This window comes from Mustela nivalis (genome assembly GCF_964662115.1).
Source record: "Mustela nivalis genome assembly, chromosome: 6".
NCBI lineage: Eukaryota > Metazoa > Chordata > Mammalia > Carnivora > Mustelidae > Mustela > Mustela nivalis.
In genome coordinates, this window is record NC_139025.1 from 26,742,584 (window position 1) to 26,753,337 (window position 10,754).

Consider the following 10,754-nt stretch of genomic DNA (forward strand, 5'->3'; position numbering starts at 1 on the left):
TTAGAGAAAAAATGTCTATAAAGGGTCCTTATAGGTGATGATAAAGAGGTTGAGAAGCAGTGCTATCATGTGAAATACAAGTAGGAAAGACCTAATTACATAAATAAATATATAACTACAAATTATCACATATACTAGGAAGCAAAAGCAAAGGGTGTTATAAGGTGAATGTTTAAAAAAAAAATCCTTGTGATTAAAGAGGCAGGGAAAATAGTTCTGCATAAAAGCATTTTAAGCTGAAACCTGAATGATGAGAATGAGTTTGATACAAGGGTTTCCCAGGATGAGAACCACACAAAGGCCTTGAGGTGTGTGTAAGAGTTCTCAGACAAGCAGAAACAGAACAGTGTGTGTGTGTGTGTGTGTGTGTGTGTGTGTGTGTGTGTGTGTACATATGTGTCTACCCATACATATCCAAATCTTATCTTCATCTATGTCTATAATCTACATACAAAAAGAGAAAGAAATATATATAGAGAGATTTTAATTATTGGCTCACACAATTGTGGAGGCTTAGTTAGCCTGCAATCAGCAGAGTAGGCCAGCAGGCTGGAAATCCAGGAAGGAGTCAGTGTTGCAACTCAGCTCTGAAGGCAGTATGCTGACAGGATTCTTTCTTGTTCACAGGAAGTCAGATTTTGTTCTCTTAAGGCCTTTGACTGATTATATGAGGCCCACCACATCCTGGAAGGTACTGTCCTACTGAAAGTCTACCAATTCAATTGTTAATCTCATCTAGAAAATATTCTCACAGAAACATCCAAAATAATATTTGACCAAATATGTACACCCTGTGGCCCATTCAAGTTGACACATAAAATTGACCATCACATTTGGTCTCAGTCTTTGGGAGACACCTGATGAAAGGAATTTGGGGGGCGAACAAGCTAGGAAGAACATGGTGCTGCATGAGGATGTAAAAGCATCAGAGACAGATTGTGCAGGGCCTGTAAGCACGATGAAGGTTGAACCTTATCCTAAGAGTGATGGAAAGTCACCAAAAGATGACACGGCATGGGTAGCCTCATTCACAGTGTTGTTGCCAACAGCCGTCACTAACAACCACAGGACAACGACCAGGGCAAGTGCTGGAGAGCGGTCTGGAAGCTGTCAGGGCAGAATTTGTAATGCCCTGGACTAGAGTAGCAGACTTGAGGTGGAGAGAAAGGCTTGAATTTCATACATACTCGAGGGACAGAGTTGAAGGATATGTCGATAGTTTGGATGTATGGATGGGGGAGAGAGAAGTCAAGGTTTGTTTCCATCTTCTGGAGTTCTCCAAGAACCCCCCTCAAAAATCACTCTTCCAGTAAAGCTTTCCCCGATTCAACCAACACTTAGTTTATGTGTCTACTGCATTCATTCATACAGATATTTTTAAGAAGATTTTATTTATTTATTTAATTGACAGAGAGAGAGAGAGAGAGAAAGAGAGAGACAGCGAGAGAAGGGACACAAGCAAGGGGAGTGGGAGAGGGAGAAGCAGACTTCCCGACGTGCCAAAGGCAGACGCTTAATGACTGAGCCACCTGGGCACCCTTGTTATCTGTTTATGTGTCTTTCTCATGTCTGCTCCCTCAACTGGTTTATTAGGACCTCAGCCTAGTCACCTTTATAAAAGATCACCACTGACACAGATTCTCATTAGCTGCCCAATAAATGTGTGATGTTGCAAAGCAGACAAAATTAGGAATCCTAATACCACCTGTAAACTTTGCCAAGAACCTAAGAATCATACAGGTTTTGGGCTTACTATCGCTGAGATTCATTTTTTTCTTTCATTAGAAAAACTAATACACGTTCGGCTCACTTTGCTGTAGCATAAAGGTAACAAGTGTGAAATGTACAAAAAGACGTACCACTTGTAGACAGAACCTGTATTTCATCACTTAAAAATTAAACCAACATTAAGGATATATAACAGTTTTTCATTTTCACTTTTTACACAGATAAGCCATGAATTTCATACTTCACAAAGAGCATCCTTTACAGTGCATAGAAGTCATTGAGGAGAGTGAAGATCAGAGTCTCACGGAACTTTAAAGAAATGAAATGCACATAAACATAAAAGGGAAGAAAAGCCAGCAAATAATGGTCACATATTTCTGTTCATTAGGAACTTCTATTTCTGTCCAAATCAGTAAAAATACTCTAAAAGCACTTAAATAGTAGACATTTTTGTTCCAATATATATCATGTTCCCCAGGCATTTTTGTCTTGTTTGACATAGATTATATACCATAATGTGGGTAAAAATACGCATATTTCTATTTTTAAGTTCAAAAGTTAGATCAAATAACCTTCAAAAAGAAACCAGTCAATATCAGAGTCAGGATTCATAATTAACATTATTAATTCTTCATCTTAAAATTTGACCATGACCCTTATCCATTATAAAACACAGATTAAAAATACAGTCACTTTTAGGCTAACCCACTTCAAAGTTGGAGTACAAATAAATTATCCAAAGAATTGAGTCTTAAGGATGAAATGTAGGCTCATTCTGTTTCTTCACATCTCTGCTGCAACGATTAATAAGGATCATCTGAAGTGAGCATTTCTACAAGTTCTCATTATGACTATGGCATGTGTTCTGGGTTATGCTTCCATATATATATATATATATATATATATATATATATATATATATATATATATATACTGTGTGCTTGTATAACCTACTATTGATTCAGATTTGCTTAAAAGTAAGCAATAACAATACTGTATGTTGTTAAAAACTAAAGAAAATCAATAAGTAATCCCCAAAGAAGATTATCCATTCTACTTCCTAAAAGCAATACATTGTCTATAAAATGTATTTATGTTAGAAATCTAAAACTTGAGATGAGTCTGCCTCTTTAGTGTTTTTTGAAAACGAAATGGGTTAAATTCTTACTCATATTTCCCAGCACATATACACATGCACACATACAGATGTGCATATAACATTCAGATATACATACAAGCATCCTATAAATAAAGGGAAAAATCACCTAAATAATCACATAAGAAAGATTATTTTTTTAAAGCCCTCAAAATATGCACTATCACTATACAAGTTTGTGTTTTGTTAAAATTGCTCTAAATTCACCAGGGAAACAACGTACACTCATAAGCAGTCTTTGGAATAGTTCTTAGCATTCAAAACTTTCCTAGAAATGAAATGAAATGAAATGAAATGAAATGAAATGAAATGAAATGAAATGAAATGAAATGAAATGATTTACATATCTATTTGTTGATCAAATCATTCTATTATTGGTCAAATCAGTCATGCAATCAATGGGGTCATTCTATCAATGATGACTTGAATTTTTTCCTCTACCAACCCTACAACCGAAGACAGCAGTTACAGGTACATATGTCAGAACAAGAGTAAGAAAAATTTCCTATCCCTGATGTTCCCCTAGTTTTCTGATATTGTTATTTTTATAGATTTAACAAAGTATATATAGTTATGCATAAAATAACTCTGTCATTGATAGGAAACCCAGATTTTTGGGGGTCTTACATAATAAGGCACTTAGAATCTGACAAGGACCTGGAGGAAGAAAGTCTGAAACTTGGTTGGCATGAACAATACTCCAAATATTTTTTCTGTTAAATCCTAGAAGCTCAAAATGGGCAATTGTTTAATGGCCCAGGGCATGTTCTCCTCAAATTCTAGTTCCCTTGACATGCTTTTTTTCTATTAAAAATATGTACATATGTGCTTTGGTGAGTGCTGTGAAGTGTGTAAACCTGGTGATTCACAGACCTGTACCCCTGGGGATAAAAATATATGTTTATAAAAAATAAAAATTAAAAAAAATATATGTACATATGGGAAGGAGCTAGTGGTTCACTAGTTGTTCCCACTATCTTAGTGGGAGTAAAGGTCATCAGGCCACGTCCTAGCTAATCTCAAAACCACAGTCTTGGGGCTTTCTAAACACTCACTGGAAATTGTAATTTGTACCAAGTTAGAATAATATCCAGTCTGATGACCAAAAACTGGCCCACAAATATATATGTTATATATAAATTATATATATACATGCATACACAGATATATGTTACACATATACACATAATATATCTAATACACAAAAATATACATAATATAATATATATGTATAATATATAATAATAATATGATATATATTAAAACACTTTGAGCACTCCAAAATAATTTTTTTAAAAACTTAAAATGTTTTAGGAATAAGATGCTTGGTTATAGTAACTTATCAACTATCATTTCATTTCACTTTTGGAAGGTATGTCTTCTCTTTTCATTCTTTGGAACCACTGTGCTGAATAGGTTAAGAGACAGTAATTGATTAGAAAACTCAAATGCCATTATCAACTCAGGATTTTACTTCCAATTTTAGCTTTTAAAGCCAGAATCAAACTCCCATTGAGCAGTGAAATTAATTAATCCTTCTATATTCTCCTTAAGTGCAATTACAGTGCTAATGCAGAAGAAAATTTTTCTGATCTTTTTCTGCAGCACAGTTTTAAGGTTGCCTATAATAGACATTGTGTTTTTTAAAGTGGCGATAGCAACAAGGAAACTTTAAAAATTTCATGTATTTCCTTTCTGTGTGGAAAGGCATGTCAATATCACTGTCCTTTTCTCTGCAAACTACTTATTTTACATAGTAGCTTGGAAAGCTAGTTGGTGAATGACAAAATAAATGAAAATGAATTACACAGTTATTGAAATCATACTCAGTGGGACAACAAAACTGGACAGCCATAGTGTGAGGCAGACTTGCCTCTCACACTGGGTAAGCTTGGCAACCAGCCAATTAATCTCAAACCACTTTTTAATGGAGAACTGAGAGAGCTAAAACACAAAGGGTCTACCTGCAGACAGGTGAAAATAAACATTGTGGTGTTTGTATATTATTTTGCTTTTGTTTATATACACATTTGTGTAAAATATACACAGAGAAATATTCTGCACGTGGTTTTGTTCGTTCATTCATTTTGCAACTATCTATCAAATGTTTGTTAATTGCTAACACTCTAGTGTCAATGAGCTGTTGCCATAAACATGCTGCCTAATAAAGTACAAAACAGGATTTAAAACAATAAATTCACTATTATATCTCCTGTGTCTGGAGATCAGTGGGAAGTCGGCTGACCTATGTGGGGGCTCAGCTTCACTCACTCCTCTCACTCCTGTGTCTTCAGGCGTTGACTCATATATCTGTAGGGAGGCTGGAGGTTCCACACGGCAACACAGGGACAGAAGAAAAGAACAAATATGCAAATGCTTTGGGAAGCCTTGGCTCAGAAATGCCACACCATCACCCCTGCCTCATTCTCCTGGCAAATCACATGGGACAGAGAAACCACCTCTGCCTCTCCAAGGTTGGAAAAGGCAAACTCACATGGCAAAAGAGGTATATCCAGAAAAGGATGAAAAGTGGGACTATAGGTGCAATTACTACAACTTTTCATATTCTCTTTAATGTAAGAGTCCTCAGTAGTAGCCTGAACAGCATACTGATCAACTGCAAAAAATATTGCTTTTAAATTTTGGCTTTAAAATCTAATTATGTGAGGTGCCTTGGTTGTTCAGTCGGTTAAGTCTCTGAGTCTTCATTTTGGCTCAGGTCATGATCTCAGGGTTGTGAGATCAAACCCAGGTTGGGCTCTTTGCTAGGGGTGGAGCCTACTTAGGATTCTCTCTCTCTCTCCCTTTCCCTCTGTCCCTCTGCCTCAATAATTAATAATAATAATAATAAATACATTTTAATAAATAAAAAAATAAAATCTAGTTATGAAAAAACATATTTCCGATCCAATAGCTGACAAGTCCTCATGTGAGGACTCATGCAGAGATTTTTATAATCTAAATTACAAAAACCATAAATAATATAAATTTAAAATTTTATAATTTTAAAATCTCCTTATAGAAGGAGATTTTTCTCCTGGGGCACAATACCAGGAAAGAAAGGGATTAACTTCCTTTTCTTGTCCTACCCATGAGCTGCCAAACAGTGCAAAACAGAGTGTTTAGAAACAGGCAAAATTTGTGTGCAGGACTCCTCCTCTACCTCTTACTGATTGTCGACATCCAGTTAGGGCAATAAAAATATTTGCTGAACTTCTGTCACTGTTGTTTTCTCTAAATCCACAAAAAAATCTGATCCTGCACAGAGACGTCTCATGGAGTGACTGCAAACATCTTTATCCACTGCAGGAACTTGACAGCTGAAATAACAGAATGTAAATCCAAATGTTTCTAGCATGAAACCCATGACACGTTAAGTCCTCATTCCTCTCCTTCTGCTTAAGCTGAGCAACACAAGGGAAAGCCCCTGTGGACTCCCAGTCCCTGACTTACGTGCCTTAGATCACGCACTGCCACATGCCACCCAGGACACTGGGTTCAGCTCCTGCCGTAATGGCAGAGCACCAGCTGAAGTCCTAGCAGAAACATCAGAGGAGGTCATAATGGAGTCAGGAATGTGTTCATCACATGGAAACAACTGTCACTGTGTGTTGGGGAAATTATTCTGGAATACAAAGGCTGAATGTTAAAGTGTTGAAGAGTTAGAAGTTGTCATAAGAAGAGGCAAGTTGGTTTCTGACCAGAGAGAGAGAGAGTGCCGAATCCTAACCACTAGACCACCAGGGAGCGTCTGACCAGAGAGAAAAGAGTTGTAATCCACTGACTACCACCCACTGCAGCCCCCCCACCCCCGGGGCCCTACTGTGGGTAGAGAGGTTTCACTGATGGCCAAATGTGCAATTGTGAGTCTGCCAAAAATGCAGTTCCTGTTTGGTATTTCTTTGCATCTTTCCAGCATAGTATTTTGTATGTGTTTAAATATCTAAATTTAAGGATGCACATGACACTTAATTTACAGTAGAAAGTGCTTACCAGCTGGCCCAAGCTATCGAATGCAAATACAAAAATTCAGCACAGCACACTTCTGAGAGTATAGTTGGCGTGAGTGGAAAATGAATTCCAACACGAAGTCCTCATCTGTGGCTCCAACGGAAGCTGATAAGGTACTTAATAGACTTTTAATAGAGCTTCTGAGACCCACGTCATGAAAAAAACCAAGTATGCCGTGCAATTTATTCCCCAGCTTTCCAATGGCAGCATGAAGCTTTCCAAAGAAAAAGATTCACAGAGGTTTTTCCATGGAGCATACTTATAATTTGGAAGAAATTCTATTGCAGTGGAAGCTTTGTTAATAATTTCTCAGTAGAGAGGCAGGGTTTCAACAGACAGAAAGAGCTAGAGGGAATCTTGTAAAAAACAGGCAAGTTTCAAAAAAAAGGGTTAGTATAGAAGGTTCTTTAGTGGCAGAAATGTGGAGGGACTAAATCCTCAGGCATTCTTCTAGAAACCGAGGAACAAGGTAAATATAAGTTAACATGTAGACCCTAGAACTGGGAAATGAGAAAATGCAAGGAAAAAATAAATCATCTCTACTAAATGATTGTTCTCGTGGAACTAGTCTCTCAAAATGACAACATTAATACTTCATTCATTATTGGTTGGACTATGAATTCATAGAATCTCAGGACTACCTCTTATGTCTCTGGTCAGTAGAATTATGCCCCTTCATTCCCAAAATGCTCACATCCTAACCCTGGAACCTGGGATGTGGCTGCAAAGGGACTTTGTAGGTACTATTAGGGTTAGGTCCCTTGGATGGGAAGATTATCCTGGATTATCTGGGTAGGCCTAATCTAATCCTGTGAGTTCTTCTAAAGCAATTTTTCTTGGCTGTAAAGAACGGATAAGGGAAATATGGTCAGAGAGAGGCACACTGCTAATTTCAAAGATTGTTTGAGTTTGCTCAGGCTGCCACACAAAGCACCACAGACTAGGAGACTTAAACAACAGAAATTAGTGTCCTCGGGGCGCCTGCATGGCTCAGTGGGTTAAGCTGCTGCCTTCGGCTCAGGTCATGATCTAGGGTCCTGGGATTGAGTCCCACATCGGGCTTTCTGCTCAGGGGGGAGCCTGCTTCCTCCTTTCTCTCTGCCTCTCTGCCTGCCTCTCTGCCTACTTGTGATCTCTGTCTGTCAAATAAATAAATAAAGTCTTAAAAAAAAAAAAAAAGAAATTAGTGTCCTCAAATTTGAGGGCCTGGAAGTCCAAGATCAAGGAGTCAGTGGGTGTGGTTTCTTCTAAGGCCCCTTTCCTTGGCCTGCAGGGCTTCGTGCTCTGTGGATCATCAGGTGGCCATTTCTCTGTACACATGCATCCCTGACCTCTCTTCCTCTTCTTAGAAGGACAGCAGTCATACTGGATCAGGGCCCTCCATAACAGCCCTACTTTAACGTAACCAGAAAGCCCACAGAGCATGTTCAAAGACCTCATTGCCAATCGTGGTTACATTTAAAGGTACTAGGAACTCGAACTTTAACATACAAATTGGGGGTGTGGGGGACATAATTGAGCTCACAACAAAGATGAAAGAAGGGATTCTTGAGCCAAGGAATGTAGGCAGCCATTAGCTGGAAAATGCAAGGAAATGGATTCGGCTCTAGAGCCTCCAGAAAGGAACATGGCCCCGCTAATGCCTTGATTTTAGCCCAGTGGAAATTAGATCAAACTTCTAACCTATAGAATAATGAGACAACAAATCTGTGTTGTTCTTAGCCACTAAATTAGCTGTTGTTTGTTATGATAACAACAGAAAGCTTATACAATGTGCAGGCTTTAACCAACAGATAAATGTATCTTATCTCCCTATTGTGTACCCATCAAAATGTCATGGATGGTAACCTACCTTCCAGGGACTTGTGCTTTCTTCCTGCTGCATACGGAACCACCCCAAGCATGGTGGTTTAAAATAGCAATCATTTATCATGGGTCACATGTCTTCAATAAACTAAGGTTAGGCTGCTCAAGGTCAAGCTTGGCTGAGTCCACCCACTTTAGGCTTTTTAGAGAAGCTCTACTTCTCCTTCTAGGTCTGTGGATCACCTGGGGTGGCTTTGCTGTACAGGTGCCTCATTCAGCTCAAACCAGAAAGCCCACAGAGCATGTTCTTATGCAATGGCAGAGACTCAAGAGAACATCTTAAAGCCTAGTCCCCTAGTCTTGGGCTGACATACTGTCACTTCTAACCACATGCCTTTAGCCAAAGCAAACCACATGGCCAAGCCCAAAATCAAAGAGCAGAGAAATTGACTCTGCTCGCAATGAGGCCATGGCAACATTATGGATGCAGGAGAGGTGAAGGCCTGGTGTCATAATGTCATCTACCACAGACTGGCACTAGTTGTGCAGAGAGACAACTAGTAAACATGAAACAAACATGGATTTGGATACTACAAGGTGGAAGTACTGATGTATTGACAAGTATAAATTAAAATACAAAAAGGAATCTACTAGTCATTACACTGTCCATTCTTTTGCTTGTCTCAAATTTATTTGCATACATTTGAAAAATAATTGTTGCATTTTACCATGTTGAGAACCTATCTTCAAAGTGTGGGGAAGGAAATGAGGAATTTATGGTCCCACACTGGAATTGAGTTGAACACCCTTTCAGAAGAGATTCCAAATGTCTTTGAAAGCCAACAAATTATCAAAGATCTGAAGCTCAACTTAAATGCAAGTGAATAAGCTTGGAAAATCCTGAAATTAAATTTCTTTTTGTAATAAGAAACAAAATTTCCACAAATATTTCCCATCCCTCTTTGTATGTCTCTACCTTGCAGCAGCTCTGGTCCATAAATGGAGTCTATTTCTGTGTCACTGGAATCTGGTTTTGGCTATGGGATCTGCTTTAGCTGATGGAACTTTAGCAAAAGTGAAGTGAGCAGAAGCCATAAAAGCTCTTGCAGACTGGGCTTTTCCCTTCTTTCTGGGACTCCTTCCAAAACTATGTGAATAATCCTGGACTGACCTCCTAGAGGTTTGGAAACCATGTGGAGGGATGTCTCTGCCATACCAAATGGCCAGTTGTCCTACCTGAGGCCACAGACATGTGAGTGAGGCTGTCCTAAGGCACTGAACCTCAGCCAAGCTGGCCCAAACCAGAGAAAACAATAAAGAAACACTTAAAAGTGTGATAAATAATTAAATGTTTGTTCCTTTTAGCCATTAATTGTTGGGATGGTTGGTTACTCAGAAATAGCTTACTGGTAAACCTCCCTGGCATGTGAGGTCTATGTTGCTGGCAAGTAAAAGAACATCTAGGACTCAAACCCAAAACATTCCATGCTGGCTCCTTCCACAAGCTCCAACCTGGAGGCTGAGAGCTCACACAAGCTGGCAGAACTCACATGAGTAATTCTATAACACACATATACACCATGCATTGTCTGTCATAATATTATTGACCTCATGCTCTTGATATGTATCTGGAAGTGTGCTAATGATATAGCTGCATTGTATCATTTAATCTTTACCACAAGCCTATGTGGTAGGTCTTACTAATATGTTAATTTTATGAGTGAGGAAGTTTCCAGAAGTTAGGTATCAGGTATGTGGTATCACCCACCTAGTCAACCACTGATAGGGAGCTCACAACTCTTAATGAATATCCTTCACTGGATAAAGAAATGCCTTCTGCACAAATATACCTTTCTTCAAATGTCTATAGATTTTTTTGTGATGCATAAAATCCAAAGGGATTTAACGGTATTCCTAATTGCAAAATGATGTCTAAGTGTTATTTAATTTTTACTATAAAATGGCATTCTTCAACTCTTACATCAATTTACCTATCTTTCTTACATCAACACACAGAGCCAGAAACCTAAAATTGACCAATTCATACATATAT

The 10,754-nt window shown here is 38.3% G+C and overlaps 1 long non-coding RNA gene across 1 annotated transcript; it reads right to left on the reverse strand.

Moving 5' to 3' along the window:
• Positions 1 to 5,127: 5,127 nt before the first annotated feature.
• LOC309866500 lies at positions 5,128 to 6,415 on the reverse strand. The gene is made up of 3 exons (XR_014312724.1): positions 6,342 to 6,415; positions 6,048 to 6,204; positions 5,128 to 5,205 (listed from the first exon to the last, which is right to left on the reverse strand). It is a non-coding gene; the product is annotated as an uncharacterized lncRNA (long non-coding RNA).
• Positions 6,416 to 10,754: the final 4,339 nt, after the last annotated feature.